At 45.0% G+C, this 7,911-nt stretch overlaps 1 protein-coding gene across 1 annotated transcript in view; it reads right to left on the bottom strand.

The window, feature by feature from the left end:
• Positions 1–6,936, bottom strand: part of Ubap1l (ubiquitin associated protein 1 like) — a 19,569-nt gene extending 12,633 nt beyond the window's left edge. The window contains exon 1 of the mRNA XM_021205867.1: positions 6,915–6,936. The gene's annotated coding sequence lies outside the window, so the exon portion shown is untranslated. The remainder of the gene's footprint in view (positions 1–6,914) is intronic.
• Between the last annotated feature and the right edge of the window lie 975 nt (positions 6,937–7,911).

The raw sequence follows: 7,911 nt of genomic DNA, 5'->3' as shown, positions 1-7,911 counted from the left end.
TGGACAGCCTGGTCTACAAAGAGAGTTCCTGGACAGCCTGGTCTACAAAGAGAGTTCCTGGACAGCCTGGTCTACAAAGAGAGTTCCTGGACAGCTAGAGCTGTTATACAGAGAAATCCTGTCTCGAAAAACCAAAATAAATAAATACATAAAATTAATCAAAGAATGACATTAAAAATAGACAACTGGTGTTTATTGATATTATATCTACCAACAAGGACTTAATCTAACATAGTATGTGTAAGGCCTCTATATAGAAAACCAAAAGCTATTAAATAGAGGTGTATACCCTGGTTGAAGATGATAACATTCAATATATAATTCTCTGAAACCTAATGTATGGATGCCAAGGATCAAAATTCTATCACATTTTGGGTGTAAATTGGCATGCTAATTCTAAAATTAAATGGGATGCTGTTTTAGTTAGGGTTTTACTGCTGTGAACAGACACCATGACCAAGGCAAGTCTTATAAAAAACAAAATTTAATTGGGGCTGGCTTACAGGTTCAGAGGTTCAGTCCCTTATCATCAAGGTGGGAGCATGGCAGTAACCAGGCAGGCATGGTGCAGGCAGAGCTGAGAGTTCTACATCTTCATCCAAAGGCTGCTAGTGGAAGACTGACTTCCAGGCAACTAGGGTGAGGGTCTTAAGCCCACACCCACAGTGACACACCTACTCCAACCAAGTCACACCTATTCCAACAAGGCCACACCTCCAAATGGTGCCACTCCCTGGCCCAAGAATATACAAACCATGACAGATACAAAGAACCAAGAAAAGCCAAGACAGTTTCTTTTAACTTGGATGTGTGTCTGCATGAATGCAGCTGATGTGTGCACAGGTTCCCAGAGAGGCTAGAGTGCTGGGTTGCCTGGAGATGGAGATAGGCAGTTATGAGCCTAACTTTTGGCCTCTGTGAGCACAGAAAGTGCTCTTAAGCACTGAGCCATTTCCCTAGCACCAGGGCAACCTTAAAGAAAAAAGGCGAAAAGGGGGGGGGGGATGTAGGAGACAGACAGACAGAAAAACAGACAGACAGACAGACAATCAGAAAACTACTACTGGGAGACAGAGGTAGGAGAATATCTGTGAGTTCAAGCCAGCCTGTTCTACATAAGGAGATCCATGCCTGTTAGGGCTACAACTAAAAAACAAAACAAAACAAAACCAACCAAGCAAACACTAACATCCCCCAATCAGCTAACCAACAAACAGAACAAAGTGGTGGCAGGTGACACACGTCTCTTCACAGGAACCAGAAGAGTGAATAGTCCAGAGGCAGACCGCAAGATACAGACCCTTGACTAATGAGACATTTTGCTTTGTAGAACAGTAGAATAGGCTTTTCAATAAATGTTCAGGATCAACATGATACCCATCTTGAGGGGAAAAAGAAACAACCTTGGGTCTGAAGATATAGTGCCGTCTCGAGACTGTGCACAGGCAAGCCTTTGGCTGTGTCACCATCTCAGCCCATTCCCAGGGAGACCAAAAGCTTTCTCATATCTCAAGCTGGGGGAACAAAAAAGGGGGCCATGATGACTGACTATTTGAAAATAAAAACAAAAATTAAGATGTATTAAGGCAGAAATTTTTTAAAATCTGCAATAAATATAATTTATACAAAAGCAATACTGTCTCACCTCCTGCATGAACTCAGAACATAGACTGAGTCATCTTCCTTTCTAGAGTAGGAGGCAGCTTTTGGGAGGAGGAGGGACTTCCTGTAACCAACTGTCTTATTGGAATTATTATTAAACAAAAATGTTCAGTCAGTCTTCAGCCACACAGTACAACTTAAGGATGCTTCTCCAGCCAACTGTGGTCGCCCTCACTGTTGCAGTCTTTATATCCTGAGTCAAAAGCACCAGAACAAAACAAAACAAAAAATTAAAACAAAACCTAAAGCCACACCAGTGTTGTCTTATGTTTTCCTGCACACATTAGGTTTTGTCAGAAAAGCTGTACCCAGAACCATTGTTGGAGGCTGATGAAGTGGCTCACTGTTCTTCTGCTTGTCTGGATGGTATACAGTGAGGTCAGGATGCGGCTGCCAATCCAGAGTACCTGTGCTCAGAGAGACAATGGCCTTGATCTTCACACGGCTGGGAGCCAGAGCAGTGATATCCTGTTGACCATGCCTGAGTACGTGGGAGTACCACCAGACATCACTAGTTGGCATGGAGGTTTTTATATCACACTTCACAATGGAAATGACAGTTTTCTGGATGTCACTGGATTTCATAGCCAGGAAGGAAGGCTGAAGAATGCCTTGACGAAATGGAACTTCTTTTTGCCAACAGTTACGGCCTGGTTGTAGGGTAGGTAGTAGCTCTTCTCCCGGGAGGAGGAGGATGCAGCAATGGCTGTCTCTTGTTCCAAGTCCAGGACAACATAACAAAGCTTCCCCTTTGACAACGGCAGAAGCTGTAGCCATGCTAAGTCAAGATCTTCATGGGGTAATCTTTCAGGTCTAAGACAGTCAGGTTCAGATGGTGTGGATGAGAGCACAACCCTCATAGATGGGCATAGTGTGGGTGAGAGAGCAACCCTTGCAGAAGGGTGGGTGGCAGAAGGGCATAGCGTTGGTAAGAGCATAGCCCTCGTAGATGGGCACAGTGTGGGTGAGAGTGTAATCCTTGTAGATGGTAGCAGCGCAGGTGACTCTGTCTTCAGAGTTCATGGACCCATCAGGCTTGTTCAGGGACAGCACATCCCGCATGTCTATGCAATTGCTTGGGTGTCAAAGGTTTTGAACATGATCTAGGTCATCTTTTATGGTTGCTTTTAGGGTTCAGGGGAAGCCTCAGAGCGCTCCTTTGGGGCTACATACCCCTCATTGATCATCTCTGTGTCGACCCAGGCGCCTTGCTTCATGGGATGCTTCAGGGTCAGGATGCTTTTCTTGCTCTGGACTTCAACACCCATCGAGGAATCCTTCAGCTCAAGTCCACCATCACACTCCGGTATCGCAGACAGCCCAGGATGGAGGTAAAGACTGCTGGGGAGCTGGGCGGTGGTGCTTTTAATCTCAGCACTCAGGAAGCAGAGGCAGGTGGATCTCTGTGAGTCTGAGGCCAACCTGGTCTGCAACTTGAAGCCCAGGACAGTTAGGGTGGTTACACAAAGAAACTCTGTTTCAAAAAAATAAATACAAAAAAGACTGCTAGGAGCATGGGGCTGCTTCCTAAAGAAGTTTACAAAAGACCAAGGATGCAGAGCCAATCTGGGTGGCACAGGCCTGGGTAGCATGGGTCTGGGTGGCACAGGCCTGCGTGGCATAGGTCTGGGTGGCACAGGTCTATAATCCCAACACTCAGAAGTCTGAAGCAGGAGGATCACAAGTTCAATGCCTACCTGGGTTTATAGAATGAGATTAAATCTAACCTGGGCAATTTAGTAAAACTCTATCTTCACATAAAGGTAAGAGGAGGGCTAGGGCTACAGAGCTCAGTGGTAGAGTGCTTGCTTAGCAGACAGGAAGCCCTTGGCTAATTCCCAGAATCACATGTATATAAATACAAAGAAAAAGACTAGCCATAAAGACAATACTGATAACCTGGATTAAAATTAGAAGTCCGCCGGGTGTGGTGGCACACGCCTTTAGTCCCAGCACTCGGGAGGCAGAGGCAGGTGGATTTCTGAATTCGAGGCCAGCCTGGTCTACAGAGTGAGTTCCAGGACAGCCAGAGCTACACAGAGAAACCCTGTCTCAAAAAACCAAAAAAAAAAAAAAAAAAAAAAAAAAAAGAACTCTTGTACATGAAATTCAAGCTCAAAACTACCTATAATACAAAGTGAACTCCTGATCGTACATAGTCGGGCAGTTTGCAAAGGATAGGAGCCTGGACCAGGGTGTGGCTCTGGCTCCACACAATCTGTCATCACAGACAGGATGAAACAAAACCCTGATGCATGGGGTCACTGGGCGGTCATCCTGTCCCTAGCAGCCTCATGGAGAGCTAAAGTGGGTAATCTGGGAGCAAACAGGTCACGTGACGGCTGGTGCCCAAAGCCCTTAATTCCCTCATAGCCTCCCCCACCTGTCCTCATCAGCGTCTTCCTGCCTTAATTCGCATCCCTGCACATCAGTGGGTGGCTCTCTATGCAACTCTATGGGCAACATCAAGCAAACCTTGGGGTAGCCACCAAAATCTGCTTTATTGGTTCATTTTTACAGGATCCCAGTGAGGTCTAGGGATGTTACAGGAGGCTCAGCAAAGTTCAGCAGGTTTTACTAAAACCTCAGATTTATCTTTCAGTCTCAGCTATCACTGAATTTTGAATTACAGAGAAGGGTCCAGCTTCTATTGAGGCTCAAGTGTAAAATCTTGTCCACTTGATGTATAGATGTAACAACCCCTCTCCTCATCTTCCACTTGACATCTGCATCTGTTTTGTGCACAGTCCTGAAGGGGCTTCTTTCTTTTTTGAATATTCGGAGGATCTCTTTCTGAAGAACAGCAAAGGCCAGTGTAGAATTCAGAGCTAGTTAGAACATTTAGAAATGTACCAAGGAGCACCTCTGGAAGGGGCAGCCTAGTCCTTGTAGGGCTTGGGAAAGCTTTAGGAAACAGATCGGGTTTGACTTGGGTATCAAAGAGTACGAGAATGAATTGTGAGCAGACAAAGAATCAAAGAGCAGGCATCCAGAGTAGGAACAGCTTGAGGCAGAAGCAGATACAGGACCCTGCAGGTTGGGGTGATGGGTCACACCAATGTAAATGCTATGTGCAGTCTACAGCAAGACTTCAGGGTAGATTGGGGTCCTCCTGGGGAGGAATCTGAATTTTGAGTTTTGACTCCAAACACTAGTTGGCGGGAGAAAGCCCTGAATGGTTGGGATGGGGTGAGGATGGGGGTGTCTGCTTCAACGCCTCAGCAAGCTATAACCCAACACATCTGAGATCCCATCTGAGGATGGGGCTGGACACTGGAGTGGGTGTTAGTCACAGTGACTGACCTAGGTGGGGTGACACCAAATGACTCCCCACTCTAAAGGACTCCTTCCTTGTTTAGAGCTTCAATTACCTGCCAACAAGTGCCACATTCTGTCTCTTCTGAGATCAAACTCAAACACCTGTCGATAAGGCTCCTCCCAAGTTTGGAGTGCCTCTGATTTACTCACAAAGCGAATTTCACCTTTTTTTGTTTTGTTTTGTTTTGTTTTTGTTTTTGTTTTTGTTTTTGGAGACAGGGTTTCTCTGTGTAGCCCTGGCTGTCCTGGAACTCACTCTGTAGATCAGGCTGGCCTCGAACTCAGAAATCCACCTGCCTCTGCCTCCCAAGTGCTGGGATCAAAGGTGTGCGCCACCACCGCCCAGCTAATTTCACCTTTCTTCCCTCAAATAAACCCTTCTCCCCAGAGTTCTCTGTCTCATGGTATGATGACCCAATCCAGGTGCTGACTCACTCAGACACTTAACTCTTACCACCTCAGATCCTCCTTGAAGTTTGTCTGTCTGTGTCACCCTATGTCCATGGCTACCATGAAAATCCATGCTGGTGGTACCTCACTGGGACAACTCACCGCCATTTATCTTCTCATGTGCCACTGTTGTATTTTTGTTCCACACACAGAAGCAAGATCATTTTCAAGCTGCAAAATTAAGCTCCAAGCCTTCCTCTTTCCATAGCCCTCAGGTGCTTTCCAAATAAAAATTAAACTTCTAGAGGTTTGCAATAGCTCAACTGATTCTTATCCAAGCAACTCCAGCCTGAGTGGCCTTCATTTGCAGTGGTCCCTCAGTCCCCACAACATCCCTGCCAGCTTCTCCTGATATTGCCTGTGTTTGCATCTCTTCTCATACACTATTTAACAGCTTTTATTTTCCCCAGAGCAGTCTTCTCCAGGAACCTTCCTGAATCATGTTAGAGGCAGTTCCTCCAGACTGTCTTTCAATTTCTAAACAGCTGAGGAAGGCCTTCAATTTCTGATCCTCCTGCTTTCACTCCCTGAGCATGGGAATCTGACTTTATGGAGTGCCTGGGGTTGAAGCCAGGGCTTCATGCATGCTAGGCAAGCATTCTGCCAACCGATGGACATTTCTACCTCCCCACTGCCCATCTTCTCTGACCCACAGTGTACTCTGTGAACCAGGACACACATGTAGATGCAGCAGTAACTCACTCTTACTACACTACAGTCTATCTCATTTAAATGTGTTGTATCTGAAGAAAATTCCTACTTAAGCATCTCACAGAACCTTCAAGTACTCAAAACAGTTTTGGTTGTTGTCTCAATGAGCATCTTCCTTTTAACCTGTGTTCTCTGTGGGGTGATGGGGTGTTCCTTAGAATCCACAGGCACTTAGCATGAACTATCTGGATAATGAAGCTACGAAGGTGTTAGCACTTCCCTTTAGCACCATCATAGAGACAATGAAGAGCTTTATCTGCAAAGCTATGGAATCAGGGAAGGTTAGTCTGATGGAATAAGATGGAGAGTTATCAATACCAGGAAGCCAGGAAGCCTGGCCACTCCTTCTTATCCTCTTAGCACCGAAATTATAGTACCCAGAAAAATGGAAAACAAAAAGCCATCTTCCAAAGGACAGAGTTGAAATCCTGGTTTCCTGATCCTTACGTGAATTAATAAAGCCGACAGCTGTCTCCTGATGTGCAGACATACAAGTCTATACAGCGCCTCAAACCCTCATTTTTTGCTTCAGAGATTATGAGAAAACAAGTGTATTACAAAGGCAAACGGAATCTGCTTTGGAAACAAAATCTTCAGCTGCAGCCAGGCATGGCGCATCAGGAACTTCTGTGTGGACATACACAGAAGTACAAAGTTCACTCAAGTTCACTCACAAGTGAAGCGGAATGATGAAGCAGCTGAAAGAAGTATTTTTTAAAATGTATTATTCAAAAAAAGAAGCTAATTGGAAATAAGACATAAATTGTACTGACCTTGTGATTCTCGGGAGGGCTTCTCTGTGCACAGTATATGAAGATATGAGCCGTACAACAGATGGAGCAGTCCCAGCTAAGCTTTTTAAGAAGTCACATGGACACAGAGACGTGAAGGCTCTTAGCGTGATTAAACTGGTTGGCTTGTTGCAGCTCAGGTACTCCAGCTAAATACTTAAGTGTTCCTCCAATGACCTGCTATTTTTCCTGTATTTATCCAATTCCTCCTGTTAGTCTCACACAAGTCCTGAGTGTGTGTGTGCTTTGTTTTATTTTGTTCATATAGTGTAATTAATCTAGGGCTGGAACAATGGCTTAGTGGTTAGGAGTACTGGTTACTCTTCCAAAGAACTCAGGGTTTGATCCCCAGTACTGGCATGGTGGCTCAGAACCATCTGTAACTCCAACCCCAGGGGATCTGGCTCTCTATTCTTGCCTGTTGGGCCTGGGCACGCACAGAGTGCAAAAGCACACATACAGGCAAAACACCCACACACAGCAAATCATTTTTTTAAAAAAATTAGAAATGTGATAAGTTAACAATTAGTTAGCTTTCTGATTAATCTTTGAATCTTATTTCACCATTTTATTCATTGATGTTTAATATAAGGAGAATTTAGGTAAAAGTGAAAACATAAAACAAAACAAAACAAAAAATGAATTGGTAAAAGTCTGATCCAAATTCTGTTGACTGAAAAGATGAAGAAAGAACTAGGTTGGGGGTGTGGTCAGAGGCGAAGCAGTCACCTTCATCTTTCTAAGCCTGGAAAGAAACAGTGGCTGGTGCCACTACAACTCACAGACAGGCCACACACCAGAAACCTAGAAAACAAAAACTAAACAAAGGGGGCTGGTGAGATGGCTCAGTGGGTAAGAGCACCCAACTGCTATTCCAAAGGTACGGAGTTCAAATCCCAGCAACCACATGGTGGCTCATAACCATCCGTAACGAGATCTGACGCCCTCTTCTGGAGTGTCTGAAGACAGCTACAGTGTT

The sequence above is a fragment of the Mus pahari genome, chromosome 10 (assembly GCF_900095145.1).
Source record: "Mus pahari chromosome 10, PAHARI_EIJ_v1.1, whole genome shotgun sequence".
Lineage (NCBI taxonomy): Eukaryota > Metazoa > Chordata > Mammalia > Rodentia > Muridae > Mus > Mus pahari.
This window is presented reverse-complemented; position numbering and strand designations above follow the sequence as displayed.